Raw genomic sequence first — 16,156 nt, forward strand, 5'->3', positions numbered from 1 at the left:
GAAGGGAAGGGACACTGAGGTGCTAACTGGTCTGTTTACTAAGGGAAGGGAAGGGACACAGGTGCTAACTGGTCTGTTTACTAAGGGAAGGGAAGGGACACAGGTGCTAACTGGTCTGTTTACTAAGGGAAGGGAAGGGACACAGGTGCTAACTGGTCTGTTTACTAAGGGAAGGGACACAGGTGCTAACTGGTCTGTTTACTAAGGGAAGGGACACTGAGGTGCTAACTGGTCTGTTTACTAAGGGAAGGGAAGGGACACTGAGGTGCTAACTGGTCTGTTTACTAAGGGAAGGGAAGGGACACAGGTGCTAACTGGTCTGTTTACTAAGGGAAGGGAAGGGACACTGAGGTGCTAACTGGTCTATTTACTAAGGGAAGGGAAGGGACACAGGTGCTAACTGGTCTGTTTACTAAGGGAAGGGAAGGGACACTGAGGTGCTAACTGGTCTGTTTACTAAGGGAAGGGAAGGGACACAGGTGCTAACTGGTCTGTTTACTAAGGGAAGGGAAGGGACAAAGGTGCTAACTGGTCTGTTTACTAAGGGAAGGGAAGGGACACAGGTGCTAACTGGTCTGTTTACTAAGGGAAGGGAAGGGACACTGAGGTGCTAACTGGTCTGTTTACTAAGGGAAGGGAAGGGACACAGCTGCTAACTGGTCTGTTTACTAAGGGAAGGGAAGGGACACAGGTGCTAACTGGTCTGTTTACTAAGGGAAGGGAAGGGACACAGGTGCTAACTGGTCTGTTTACTAAGGGAAGGGACACAGGTGCTAACTGGTCTGTTTACTAAGGGAAGGGACACTGAGGTGCTAACTGGTCTGTTTACTAAGGGAAGGGAAGGGACACTGAGGTGCTAACTGGTCTGTTTACTAAGGGAAGGGAAGGGACACAGGTGCTAACTGGTCTGTTTACTAAGGGAAGGGAAGGGACACTGAGGTGCTAACTGGTCTATTTACTAAGGGAAGGGAAGGGACACAGGTGCTAACTGGTCTGTTTACTAAGGGAAGGGAAGGGACACAGGTGCTAACTGGTCTGTTTACTAAGGGAAGGGAAGGGACACAGGTGCTAACTGGTCTGTTTACTAAGGGAAGGGAAGGGACACAGGTGCTAACTGGTCTGTTTACTAAGGGAAGGGAAGGGACACTGAGGTGCTAACTGGTCTGTTTACTAAGGGAAGGGACACAGGTGCTAACTGGTCTGTTTACTAAGGGAAGGGAAGGGACACAGGTGCTAACTGGTCTGTTTACTAAGGGAAGGGAAGGGACACAGGTGCTAACTGGTCTGTTTACTAAGGGAAGGGAAGGGACACAGGTGCTAACTGGTCTGTTTACTAAGGGAAGGGAAGGGACACAGGTGCTAACTGGTCTGTTTACTAAGGGAAGGAACAAGTCACTTAATGTGAAAGACATCCTCATCTGGATTTCTGTTTCAATAGTGCTCTGAAAAGTTAGATGACAGGGTTCTAGCATTCACAGAAAGAGAAAGTAATAAAGTGCCTGTCTCAGCGCAAAAAGTGGCTCTTTCATCAGCTCTGGTTCAATGGTAACCTTGTTACAGCCATGTGCTCTGTAGCTATTCATTTTATTACCTTTTTCTCAAATGAAATTCCATCCACTCAGAGTACATGTAAATGCTCCATTGGCTGGGAAAATATATTATTATAAATCACTATTCGATTATGATTGACTTAAAACATCTTAGATTACATTACTATGAGAGTCCTGGGATCTAATGTTACCCCAGATACAATGTTGTCTGCTTTAGTTGGATATGATGAACAGTTGAGACCCTTTACATCCCAGGACATCTTATAGAGGTGAATGGAGAGTAAATCAGTTGTTTCATCACATCAGATACGTGCTTTCATTTGTTGCAGTGCTGATCACATTCATATCAGTCATGTACTGTAAATCTCCCAGAGGATATTTGCTTAAAAGTTACATTCAAACATTTGAATTTATCCCATTCACATTCCCCAAAAAGATGACGCTAGCGTTTTGGATCAACCTTTTTTAGATATGAAAGATCCAAACAGAATTTCCAAGTATCTAATATGCCAGGCTAGTAGTTTTTGAGATGAGCTATTTTGAACCTTTCTGTAGATAACTGTTTAACTGATATCAATTGTTTTGTTATTTAATATCTCATATTATGTAATAGCGTGTATTATAATATGTATACCTTTGTAATATTTCCCATACAGGTTAAATGCATGCGGATGATGAACATTCTGAAGCCTATAGCCTTGGATGTCATCCGCTGTGTTTCCCAGCTGTTTGATCACTACCTATATGCTGTCTACACCTTCTTCCGCCGCAACAATATGGTATGGAAAAATACTACAAAGCTATTTCAATGGAGATTATTCATTGACCATGCATTTTAGTCCAGGACTAGGCTTAATCTGTGTCCGGGAAACTGGCCCTGAGGGTCTTTTATACAACCATACATGACAGACCTGTTTTTGTATGTGACAGACTTGCATTATGTTCATTAGTGTCCCCAATGTGAATGTGTTCTATGTTTCTCAAATGTTATCTTATATATTATTTACCACTCAATTATCTGTATGTGGTTACTGCTTCTGTGTTCCACCTCTTGTACACACATCACTCATTGGAAATTGTCAGTGGGGCTGTAGCTGAAATCACCTAAGATTGCTTTTCCCTTCTGTTGAGCCAATGTATTAGTGCTTATGGTGTTCAAATAGAGTTGGAATGAATGAGAGTGTCTTCAGAACAAGTCACCCTCCTTGAAAACATGACATTGTTACAGATATGACAGATATTTTCAGACTGTTCAGTAAGATAAGGGACACTGAAGTGCTAACTGGTCTGTTCAGTAAGATAAGGGACACTGAAGTGCTAACTGGTCTGTTCAGTAAGATAAGGGACACTGAAGTGCTAACTGGTCTGTTCAGTAAGATAAGGGACACTGAAGTGCTAACTGGTCTGTTCAGTAAGATAAGGGACACTGAAGTGCTAACTGGTCTGTTCAGTAAGATAAGGGACACTGAAGTGCTAACTGGTCTGTTCAGTAAGATAAGGGACACTGAAGTGCTAACTGGTCTGTTCAGTAAGATAAGGGACACTGAAGTGCTAACTGGTCTGTTCAGTAAGATAAGGGACACTGAAGTGCTAACTGGTCTGTTCAGTAAGATAAGGGACACTGAAGTGCTAACTGGTCTGTTCAGTAAGATAAGGGACACTGAAGTGCTAACTGGTCTGTTTATTAAGGAGGTGATCGTGGACTTCAGGAAACAGCAGAGGGAGCAGCCCCCCTATCCACATCGACAGGACAGTAGTGGAGAAGGTGGAAAGTTTTATGTTCCTCGGGATACACATCACGGACAAACTGAAATGGTCCACCCACACAGACAGCGTGGTGAAGGCGCAACGGTGCCTCTTCAACCTCAGGAGGCTGAAGAAATTCGGCTTGTCACCAAAAACACTGACAAACTTTTACAGATGCACAATCGAGAGCATCCTGTCGGGCTGTATGACCTGGTATGGTATGGTATGGCAACTGCTCAGCCCACAACCGTAAGGCTCTCCAGAGGGTAGTGAGGTCTGCACAACGCATCACCGGAGGCAAACTACCTGCCCTCCAGGACACCTACAGCACCCGATGTCACAGGAAGGCCATAAAGATCATCAAGGACAAGAACCACCCGAGCCACTGCCTGTTCACCCCGCTATCATCCAGAAGGCGAGGTCAGTACAGGTGCATCAAAGCTGGGACCGAGATATTGACAAACAGCTTCTATCTCAAGGCCATCAGACTGTTAAACAGCTACCACTAACATTGAGTGACTGCTGCCAACATACTGACTCAAATCTCTAGCCACTTTAATAATTAAACATTGGATGTAATAAATGTATCACTAGTCACTTTAAACAATGCCACTTTATATGATGTTTACATACTCTACATTACTCATCTCATATGTATATATTCTATACCATCTACTGCATCTTGCCTATGTCGTTCGGCCATCGCTCATCCATATATTTATATGTACATATTCTTATTCATTCCTTTACACTTGTGTGTATAAGGTAGTTGTTGTGAAATTGTTAGATTACTTGTTAGATATTAGTGCACGGTCGGAACTAGAAGCACAAGCATTTCGCTACACTCGCATTAACATCTGCTAACCATGTGTATGTGACCAATAAAATTTGATTTGATTTAAGGGAAGGGACACTGAGGTGCTAACTGGTCTATTTACTAAGGGAAGGGAAGGGGACACTGAGGTGCTAACTGGTCTGTTTACTAAGGGAAGGGACACTGAGGTGCTAACTGGTCTGTTTACTAAGGGAAGGGAAGGGACACTGAGGTGCTAACTGGTCTGTTTACTAAGGGAAGGGAAGGGACACTGAGGTGCTAACTGGTCTGTTTACTAAGGGAAGGGACACTGAGGTGCTAACTGGTCTGTTTACTAAGGGAAGGGAAGGGACACTGAGGTGCTAACTGGTCTGTTTACTAAGGGAAGGGAAGGGACACTGAGGTGCTAACTGGTCTGTTTACTAAGGGAAGGGACACTGAGGTGCTAACTGGTCTGTTTACTAAGGAAAGGGAAGGGACACAGGTGCTAACTGGTCTATTTACTAAGGGAAGGGAAGGGACACAGGTGCTAACTGGTCTGTTTACTAAGGGAAGGGAAGGGACACTGAGGTGCTAACTGGTCTATTTACTAAGGGAAGGGAAGGGACACAGGTGCTAACTGGTCTATTTACTAAGGGAAGGGAAGGGACACAGGTGCTAACTGGTCTGTTTACTAAGGGAAGGGAAGGGACACTGAGGTGCTAACTGGTCTGTTTACTAAGGGAAGGGAAGGGACACAGGTGCTAACTGGTCTGTTTACTAAGGGAAGGGAAGGGACACTGAGGTGCTAACTGGTCTATTTACTAAGGGAAGGGAAGGGACACAGGTGCTAACTGGTCTGTTTACTAAGGGAAGGGAAGGGACACTGAGGTGCTAACTGGTCTATTTACTAAGGGAAGGGAAGGGACACAGGTGCTAACTGGTCTGTTTACTAAGGGAAGGGAAGGGACACTGAGGTGCTAACTGGTCTGTTTACTAAGGGAAGGGACACTGAGGTGCTAACTGGTCTGTTTACTAAGGGAAGGGAACTGAGGTGCTAACTGGTCTGTTTACTAAGGGAAGGGACACTGAGGTGCTAACTGGTCTGTTTACTAAGGGAAGGGAACTGAGGTGCTATCTGGTCTGTATTAGTTTTCAGTACTATATTCCTTCAGTTGACACTTCTACTCCACCTCCCCCTCTTTCTCTCACCGTTAATCTCTATTTTTACAGACAGGCCACAATGAGTAACAGAGCAAGTTTTCTGCCCCTGTAAAAACCAAAAAAAATCGTTATCACTTTAAAACTCTTCTGAGGCTATTTTAGCAGCTTAAGCTGTCGCTAAAGAAAGCACTCAGTGTGCGTGGGACTATGTGTGACTGATAAACCCCAGAGGAGCTGGTAATGATATCAACAAAATGGCTGTCACATGCCAGAGTGGATGAGGCTCTGCTGCTGCTCTGCTGCCTGGGTCCTGACTGGCTTCTCCTCAGGGGGTCCAGGGAGCGTGCTTGTGATTAGGACAGGAGGACAGTCACATGGCACCTTGACAGGGCATCCCTCGTTTTCACCTTTCTATCGCTTTCTCTCTGTGTTTCTATATTTCTCTGTCTTGCTGCACTTCTTTCTCTCCCCCTTCCTCTTTCTCCCTCTCTCTGTATTTCTCTCTCTCTGTATTTCTCTTTTTCTCTCCCCCATATTTCTGTCTCTCCTTCTCTCTTTCTCTCTGTATTTCTCTCTCTCTGTATTTCTCTCTCTGTATTTCTCTCTCTGTATTTCTCTCTCTCTGTATTTCTCTCTCTCTGTATTTCTCTTTTTCTCTCCCCCATATTTCTGTCTCTCCTTCTCCCTTTCTCTCTCTGTATTTCTCTCTCTGTGTATTTTTCTCTCCTCTCTCCCTCTATATTTCTCTCTCTCTCTTTCTCTCCTCTCTATATTACTCTCTCTCTCCCATCTCTCTCTGGCTTTCCATTTCTGTTTCCTCCTCCATCTCTCCTTTTGGGTTCACTCTTCCTTTAGTTCTTCAACTGTCTCTCTTCCTGCCTCTATCACTCTTCTGCTCCTCGTTAGTTTCCAGTTCAATATGGCTCTCATTCCAAGACACCCACACTCAAATGCTAATACTTTATGAATATTTACAAATCCCCTGAAAATGTATATGCACGTATACGCTGTTGTTGTTGTGACCTACCGATGGCTTATAATACCATGAGCATTGAGGAGAGGTGGTTGATATAAAGCCCCTCGTTCCCTGAGTAATGAGCAATATTAATATTAGATAGGGTAAAAGCACCATTTCATACCACTGCGATATTACCTCCGTCACACACATATTCTGAGATGCATTAGCTGCAGACGTTCACGCCTTCTTGTCCAGAGTTAATAACGGGGGAAGAGATCTGGAGAGTTACAAATACCTTATGGGGAAAATACATCACCATTCAGATGATGAAATGCTTTTCCTCTGGGTACGTCTTAGATTCAGCCCCCCTTCTGCGCTCATTCCAGTGAGGAGAGATGGAGGTAGAGGGGGAGGGAGGGAGAACGTAGGAGAGAAGGGGATGGCCGTCGAGACTTCTGCCGAAGTCGATGCCTCCTTGTTCGGGCGGGGCTCGGCGGTCAACGTCACCGGTCTTCTAGCCATCATTGATCCATGTTTCATTTTCCATTGGTTTTGTCTTGTCTTCCTACACACCTGGTTCCCATCCCATCCATTAATTGTTGTGTATTTAACCCACTGTTTCCCCTTGTCAGAGATTGTTTATTGTTATGTTCGTGTTTTATGGATTGGTGTGCGACGGGTTCTTGTACCCACGTTTATTTTATTATGTACTTTGGTTTTGGAGTTTGTTTTACGTTATTAAACTACTCCATTATACCAAGTTTGATTCTCCTGCGCCTGACTTCCCTGCCACCTACACAGACGACATGACCGAATCTCTGACCCTAAATATGAAGTCAGCAGGAGAAAGTACCCCGAACATGGAGGTGGAGGAACGCGTCCAGCAGCATACGCAGAAGCTTTACCATCTGGGAGTCGCCATGGATCGCGTTGTACAGAATATTGGACCGCTGTGAGAGACAGGGAGTTCTTCCAGTGCCTCCACCAGCACAACCGGGGTCTATCCTGAGCGCCCCTTTCCCGCCTGAACCCAGTGGGATCCGTCTATCCATGCCACAGGGGTACGACGGAAGTGCTGCCAACTGCCAGGGTTTCCTCCTCCAATTAAACCTTTATCTGGCCACAGTCCAACCAGCTCCATCGGACCGTGAGAAGGGTTTCGTCCTTGTCTCGTGCCTCACCGGAGAGCACTGGAGTGGGCCAGCTCCATGTGTGGAGGGGAAGATGCGGCGTTGGACCATTTTGAGGCGTACACCCGCCGTTTCCGGGCAGTCTTCGACCACCCACCCGAGGGCAGAGCGGTGAGCGTCTCTATCATCTCAGGCGAGGAGCGCCCAGGAGTTTGCCCTGGAGTTTGGACCCTGGCTGCCGGTGCGGGATGGAACAACAGGGCCATGATCGACCATTACCGCTGCAGTCTGCGCGAGGACGTCCGTCAGGAGTTCGCCTGCAGAGACACCACCCTCACCTTCGACCAGCTGGTGGACCTGTCCATCCGGATGGACAACCTGCTGGCTACTCGCGGACGTCCAGATCGGGGTCTGGTGGTTCCATCCTCCCGCACCCCCTCTCCGATACCCATGGAGCTGGTAGGGACGGTGCACAGGGAGACCGGAGGGGGTTCCCGCTCGTGCACCATCTGTGGCTGCGGAGGGCGCACTGCTGGTCGGTGCCGGGTTGATTCCTCTGGGAATTGAGGCAGCAGGCAGGGCGCTCTTGCATCACCCTAGGTGAGTCAGCACCATTCTCACCCAGAGCCCTCTGTCGCACATATATTTGTGTCTGTCACTTTTCCTGAATTTTCCCCTCTTTCCCAGCCGCGCAAGGGAATGAAATTCCCAGGCGCGGCTGGGAATTTCATTGATAAAGTGTTAGCTCATAGTTTAGAGACCCCTATTGTTCCCATGGATGTGCCTTTCCCCGTTCACGCCTTAGATAGTCGACCATTAGGGTCAGGGCTTATCAGGGAGGCCACCGGCTTCAACAAAGTACTGAGTAAAGGTTCTGAATACTTATGTAAATGTGATATCAGTTTTGTATTTTTTATACATTTGCAAAAATTTCTAAAAGCCTGTTTTTGCTTTGTCATTATGGGGTATTGTGTGTAGATTGATGAGGGAATAAAACAATTCAATCCATTTTAGAATAAGGCTCTAATGTAACGTGATGGGGTCAAGGGGTCTGAATACTTTCCGAATGTACTATTCCTAGTACATATAACTAGGAACAAAGTGCCAGAAAATAAACAGTAGCAACAACAGAGTGAAAGGATATGGGAGTGGGAGAGTGAAAGACTGACTCAACATTAAGAAAATATTTGACTATGTACAGACTCAGCTTTGCTATTGAGAAAGGCTGCCAAAGAAGACGTGCACACCGCCGTATGTGCACACTGTCCACAAAATGAGGTGGAAACTGAGCTGCACTTCCTAACCTCCTGCCAAATGTATGACCATATTAGAGACACATATTTCCCTCAGATTAAACAGACCCACAAATAATTTGAAAACAAATCCAATTTTCATAAACTCCCATATCTATTAGTAGAAATACCACAGTGTGCCATCGCAGCAGCAAGAGTTGTGTCCTGTTGCCACAAGAAAAGGGCAACCAAAAAAAATAGAAATTATAATATTCTAACAAGACAAAATCTGCAGAAGAAACACAGCAGAACCTGGATATACCATCCAACACAAAATTGATTGAGTAATGTTCAGTCTGAACCTACTTTCTGAAGACAGAAAGTAAAAGACAATCTCTAGGTGATTTTGTTTTATAAAGCTTAATAAATACGGCTACCAAGCTGCTAGGAAAGAATCTCCCTAAAATGATCACTTAAGTGTGAATCGAGAGGTACGAAAACGAGAGGCGGGAAAACTCTTGAGCCTTACAGTGGCAGGAGAGTTTCACAGCCCCTCCACACCCAAATGTAGCGTCCTTTGAAGCCCCCTCCATCTGTGCAGAGAAGAAGTCCTCTTCAGAATCCCCAAAATACAACAGCCACAGGACAACTTTGTTTGAACGTCGTAAAGAACTATTCCACAACACTGAAAAGACAGAGACTTGCTAGCCTACGTTAGCTAGCTAGCTGGGATTTTCTTGAAAAAAGCTTCTCCCAAGTAGATGTGACACCTACTCCCATTGCCTGCTGCTCTGCTGCTTGGATTCCACCTGGTGATCTGTTCACCGTCTGCCCTGGCCTGTCTCCTACAGGTACCTCCACCACACTCCTCCCTCTCTGTTCACCGTCTGCCCTGGCCTGTCTCCTACAGGTACCTCCACCTCACTCCTCCCTCTCTGTTCACCATCTGCCCTGGCCTGTATCCTACAGGTACCTCCACCACACTCCCCCCTCTCTGTTCACCGTCTGCCCTGGCCTGTATCCTACAGGTACCTCCACCTCACTCCTCCCTCTCTGTTCACCATCTGCCCTGGCCTGTATCCTACAGGTACCTCCACCACACTCCCCCCTCTCTGTTCACCGTCTGCCCTGGCCTGTATCCTACAGGTACCTCCACCTCACTCCTCCCTCTCTGTTCACCGTCTGCCCTGGCCTGTCTCCTACAGGTACCTCCACCTCACTCCCCCCTCTCTGTTCACCGTCTGCCCTGGCCTGTATCCTACAGGTACCTCCACCTCACTCCTCCCTCTCTGTTCACCGTCTGCCCTGGCCTGTCTCCTACAGGTACCTCCACCACACTCCCCCCTCTCTGTTCACCGTCTGCCCGGGCCTGTCTCCCCCTGTCTGGTATAGGTACCCCCGCCACACTCCCCCCTCTCTATTCACCGTCTGCCCTGGCCTGTCTCCCACTGTCTGGTATAGGTACCTCCACCACACTCCCCCCTCTCTGTTCACCGTCTGCCCTGGCCTGTCTCCCCCTGTCTGGTATAGGTACCCCCGCCACACTCCCCCTCTCTATTCACCATCTGCCCTGGCCTGTCTCCCCCTGTCTGGTACAGGTACCTCCACCACACTCCCCCCTCTCTGTTTACTGTCTGCTCTGGCCTGTCTCCCCCTGTCTGGTACAGGTATCTCCACCACACTCCCCCCTCTCTGTTCACCGTCTGCCCTGGCCTGTCTCCCCCTGTCTGGTATAGGTACCCCCGCCACACTCCCCCCTCTCTATTCACCATCTGCCCTGGCCTGTCTCCCCCTGTCTGGTACAGGTACCTCCACCACACTCCCCCCTCTCTGTTTACTGTCTGCTCTGGCCTGTCTCCCCCTGTCTGGTACAGGTATCTCCACCACACCCCCCCCTCTCTGTTCACCGTCTGCCCTGGTTGTCTCCCTGTCTGGTACAGGTACCTCCACTACACTCACCCCTCTCTGTTCACCGTCTGCCCTGGCCTGTCTCCCCCTGTCTGGTACAGGTACCTCCACCACACTCACCCCTCTCTGTTCACTGTCTGCCCTGGCTTGTCTCCCCCTGTCTGGTACAGGTACCCCCGCCACACTCCCCCATCTCTCCCCAGCTTTCACTCGCCTCCAGCACACAGGCACTGTTGAGGCGAGTGACTCTGAACTTACAATGGCTAGCCCCAAGTTGTTATATGTTTTGCTTGTGCTTTATGCTATTTGCATCATGACTCCTGCTTTGTTGACTATGAACTTGCTTGTTTACCCATCCGTGGGACAGTCTATGTTAGTTCCACACTCGGGCTCTGACTCTCTATTGGTTACGTGGACTCTTGGCCCCCCCATCCTATTCTAACCACCTCTCGCCGGCTTTGTGTTCATGTTACCTGATGAAATTGCTGTACAATATGATCTAATGCACATTCAAATCTCATAAATCAGCACTGCAGAGCTCTCCCTTTCCTCTGTCGTGCCCTGAATGTATTACTGCTGGTTACGTCTGTGCATGTACACCCTGGCCCATCTACTGTTGCTACCCCCTATTCTGACTTGTGCTCTTATATCTGCTTCACTGATTTCTGCTCTCATAAAAGCCTGGGTTTTATGCATGTTAAAACTAGAAGCTTATTATCTAAAATGTATCAATTGAAAGTGTGCGTTCACAGCTCCAATCCAGAGATGTAGGTCATTACTGAGACGTGGTTAAGGAAGAGTGTTTTGAATACTGATGTTAACCTTTCTGGTTATAACCTTTTATGGCAAGACATATCTTCCAAAGGTGTGGGAGTGGCAATCTTTACCAAGGATCACCTTCAGTGCTTGGTTGTCTCCACCAAGTCTGTCCCCAAACAATTGTATTTGCTAGTTTTACGCATTAACTTTCAATTAGCTCTTCGTTGACTGTTGCTGGGTGCTATCCTCCTCCATCAGCACCAGCCTGTACCCTACCTGCCCTAAGCTCTCTCCTGGCCCCTTACACTAAGTTTGAATTTGTCCTTGGTGACCTAAACTGGGACATGCTTAAACCACCAGACCAAATCCTAAAACAATGGGACTCCCTAAATCTTTCTCAGATTATTACCAATCCCACAAGGTATGACTCCAAACACCCAGAAAAGGCTACTCTCCTCGATGTTATCCTCACAAATAATCCTGATAGGTATCAGTCTGGTGTTTTCTGTAATGGCCTTAGTGATCACTGTTTTACAGCCTGTGTTCTTAATTGCTGCTCAGTGAAACGACCTGTTCTGACTTGTCATAGATGCTTGCTAAAAATGTTTAATGAGCAAGCCTTCCTTCATGATCAGGCCTCTGTAAATTGGTATAGAATCAGCTTGGTCCCCTCTGTTGAAGATGCTTGGACCTTCTTTTTTTAATATTTTCAGTGGTATTGTTAATAAATACACGCCCATAAAGAAAATGCATACTCAGGCTGACTGGCTCTTGTTCAGGCAAATGACAAATATGTCATATATATCCGGAAGGCCAAAGTTAGTTACTTTAAGGAGCAGTTCTCTCTCTGTGGGTCTAAAACCAAAAAAGTTCTAGAAAACGGTTAAAGGAAAATTCACCTTGAGAATAAACCCTCCTCCTCACAGCTGCCCATGTTCCTTAATGTTGATGATGTGGTTGTTACTGACAAGGAGCACATGGTTGAGCTCGTTAATCACCACTTCATTAAGTCAGGATTCCTATTTGTCTCTGCCATGCCTCCTTGCCCGTCCAACATTTCTCCTTCTAATGTGACTATCCCCGATGGTCCTCCCTCTTTTTCACCTGCCCCGCTACAACGTTTCCCCCTGCAGGCGGTCACGGAGTCAGAGGTGCTAAAGGAATTCCTTAAACTTGACCCCATAAAACCATCTGGGTCAGATGGTTTAGACTCTTTCTTCTTTAAGGTTTCTGCTAAGCCTATCTCTGACCTTTTTAACTCATCTCCTCTCTCTGGGGGAATTCCCATTGCTTGGAAGGCAGCCACGGTTCATCCTTTATTTAAAGGGGGAGATCAAGCTGATCCTATCTGTTATAGGCCAATTTCTATTTTGCCCTGGTTTGCTAACTACCTCTCTCAAAGAGTGCAGTGTATAAAGTCAGAGCATCTGCTGTCTCAACCACTGCCTGTTACCAATGGAGAACCCCAAGGCTCGATCCTAGGCCCCACTCTCTACTTAATTTACATCAACAACATAGCTTAGGCAGTAGGAAGCTTTCATCCATTTATATGCAGATTATATTCCTATACTCAGCTGGCCCCTCCCCGGAGTATGTGTAAAATGCTCTACAACAAAGCCTTCTTTGTGTCCAAAGAAAGAGAAACTCGAGCGGCTAGATGTACTTTACCATTCTGCCATCAGATTTTCCACCAATGCTCCTAATAGGACACATCACTTCACTCTATACTCTTCTGTAAACTGGTCATCTCTGTATACCCGTTGCAAGACCCACTGGTTGATGCTTATTTATAAAACCCTCTTAGGCCTCACTCCCCCCTATCTGAGATATCTACTGCAGCCCTCATCCTCCACATACAACACCCGTTCTGCCAGTCACATTCTGTTAAAGGTCCTAAAAGCACACACATCCCTGGCTCGCTCCTCTTTTCAGTTCGCTGCAGCTAGAGACAAACGAGCTGCAACAAACACTCAAACTGGACCATTTTATCTCAGTCTCTTCATTCAAAGACTAAATCATGGACACTTATTGACAGTTGTTTCTGCTTCGCGTGATGTATTGTTAACTGTACCTTCTTGCTCTTGTTGTCTGTGACCAATAATGTTTGTACCCTGTTTTGTGCTGCTGCCATGTTGTGCTGCTGCCATGTTGTGTTGCTACCATGCTGTGTTTTCATGCTATATTTTTGTCATAGGTCTGTCTTTATGTAGTGTTGTTTTGTCTCTCTTGTCGTGATGTGTGTTTTTTCCTATATTTTATTTCATTTTTTATTTTTAATCCCAGCTCCAGTCCCCGCAGGTGGCTTTTGCCTTCTGCTAGAGCATCATTTATAATAAGAATGTTCGTAACTGACTTGCCTAGTTAAATAAAGGTTTTAATATTTTTTTTAAACAGTGAAGAACAAACACCGATGTAAATACTACCGATTTTTATGTTTATTAGACATAATATGACATTTGAAATGTCTTTATTCTTTTGGAACTTCTGTAAGTGTGATGTATACTGTTTGTTTATTTCACTTTTGTTTATCTATTTCACTTGCTTTGGCAATGTAAACACATGTTCCCCATGCCAATAAAGCCCTTAAATTGAAATTGAATTGAGTGAGAGTGAGAGAGAGAGAGAGAGAGAGAGAGAGAGAGAGAGAGAGAGAGAGAGAGAGAGAGAGAGAGAGAGGAGAGAGAGAGAGAGAGAGAGAGAGAGAGAGAGAGAGAGAGAGAGAGAGAGAGAGAGAGAGAGAGAGAGAGAGAGAGAGAGAGAGAGAGAGAGAGAGAGAGAGAGAGAGAGAGAGAGAGAGAGAAAGTGAATGGGTGAGACAGTGTGTGAGAGAGAGTGTGAATGAGTGAGAGAGAGTGTGAATGAGAGACAGTGAGAGTGAATGAGTGAGGCAGTGTGAGAGTGAATGAGTGACAGTCTGAATGAGAGACAGTGTGAATGAGAGAGAGAGAGTGAATGAGTGAGAGAGAGTGTGAATGAGTCAGAGAGAGACAGAGTGAGAGATAGTGTGAGTGAGAGATTGAATGAGTGAGAGAGTGTGAATGAGTGAGAGAGAGTGTGAATGAGAGACAGTGAAAGTGAATGGGTGAGACAGTGTGAGTGAGAGAGAGTGTGAATGAGTGAGAGAGAGTGTGAATGAGAGACAGTGAGAGTGAATGAGTGAGGCAGTGTGAGAGTGAATGAGTGACAGTCTGAATGAGAGACAGTGTGAATGAGAGAGAGAGAGTGAATGAGTGAGAGAGAGTGTGAATGAGTCAGAGAGAGACAGAGTGAGAGATAGTGTGAGTGAGAGTAAGAGAGAGATTGAATGAGTGAGAGAGTGTGAATGAGTGAGAGAGAGTGTGAATGAGAGACAGTGAAAGTGAATGGGTGAGACAGTGTGAGTGAGTGAGAGAGTGAGAGAGAGTGTGAATGAGTGAGAGAGAGTGTGAATGAGAGACAGTGAGAGTGAATGAGTGAGGCAGTGTGAGAGTGAATGAGTGACAGTCTGAATGAGAGACAGTGTGAATGAGAGAGAGAGAGTGAATGAGTGAGAGAGAGTGTGAATGAGTCAGAGAGAGACAGAGTGAGAGATAGTGTGAGTGAGAGTAAGAGAGAGATTGAATGAGTGAGAGAGTGTGAATGAGTGAGAGAGAGTGTGAATGAGAGACAGTGAAAGTGAATGGGTGAGACAGTGTGAGTGAGTGAGAGAGTGAGAGAGAGTGTGAATGAGTGAGAGAGAGTGTGAATGAGAGACAGTGAGAGTGAATGAGTGAGGCAGTGTGAGAGTGAATGAGTGACAGTCTGAATGAGAGACAGTGTGAATGAGAGACAGTGAGAGTGTGAATGAGAGAGAGAGACTGAATGAGTGAGACAGAGTGTGAATGAGTGAGGGAGAGTGTGAATGAGTGAGGGAGAGTGTGAATTAGTGAGGGAGAGAGTGAATGAGAAACAGTGTGAGTGAGTGAAAGATTGAATGAGAAACAGTGTGAGTGAGTGAGAGAGTGAATGAGATACAGTGTGAGTGAGAGAGAGAGTGAATGAGAAACAGTGTGAGTGAGTGAGAGAGTGAATGAGAAACAGTGTGAGTGAGTGAGAGAGAGAGTGAATGAGAAACAGTGTGAGTGAGTGAGAGAGAGAGTGAATGAGAAACAGTGTGAGTGAGTGAGAGAGAGTGAATGAGAAACAGTGTGAGTGAGTGAGAGAGTGAATGAGAAACAGTGTGAGTGAGTGAGAGAGAGAGTGAATGAGAAACAGTGTGAGTGAGTGAGAGAGAGAGTGAATGAGAAACAGTGTGAGTGAGTGAGAGAGAGTGAATGAGAAACAGTGTGAGTGAGTGAAAGATTGAATGAGAAACTGTGTGAGTGAGTGAGTGAGAGAGTGAATGAGAGAGAGAGTGAATGAGAAACAGTGTGAGTGAGTGAGAGAGAGTGAATGAGAAACAGTGTGAGTGAGTGAGAGAGAGAGTGAATGAGAAACAGTGTGAGTGAGAGAGAGAGTGAATGAGAAACAGTGTGAGTGAGAGAGATGCTGTCACTTGAATTGAAAGTTAGCAGAAATCTGAACATTAGTGGGAGATCCTGTTTATTGTCCCCTTGACAGCCGTCTGTCTACCGGGTTTTGAGAGGCTGATGTTTACACAATATCTAAACCAACCCTTCCTCTCCATCTCTCTCTCTGGGTACACACGTGCATGCACACTCACTCACTCACTCACTCACTCACTCACTCACACACACGCACTTATATCATCCCCTTCAAATTAGTGTATGAAGGACAAACACTAGAACAGCTCTCTAAAACCCCTCTTTTTCCAACACTCCATCTGGTCCTCCAAATAACAAAACACCAATTTCATTATATTGCCTCTGTTTGATTTATGTTGCTCCTCCAGTTCATTGTTTAATTTGCTCCCAAGCCAGCCCCCAACCCGTCTATGC

General features: G+C 46.1%; 1 pseudogene; it reads left to right on the top strand.

The window, feature by feature from the left end:
* The window catches only part of LOC109908451 (syndetin-like), a 349,878-nt pseudogene that overhangs the window by 254,338 nt on the left and 79,384 nt on the right, over window positions 1-16,156 (top strand).

Source organism: Oncorhynchus kisutch, linkage group LG17 (assembly GCF_002021735.2).
Source record: "Oncorhynchus kisutch isolate 150728-3 linkage group LG17, Okis_V2, whole genome shotgun sequence".
Taxonomy (NCBI): Eukaryota; Metazoa; Chordata; class Actinopteri; order Salmoniformes; family Salmonidae; genus Oncorhynchus; species Oncorhynchus kisutch.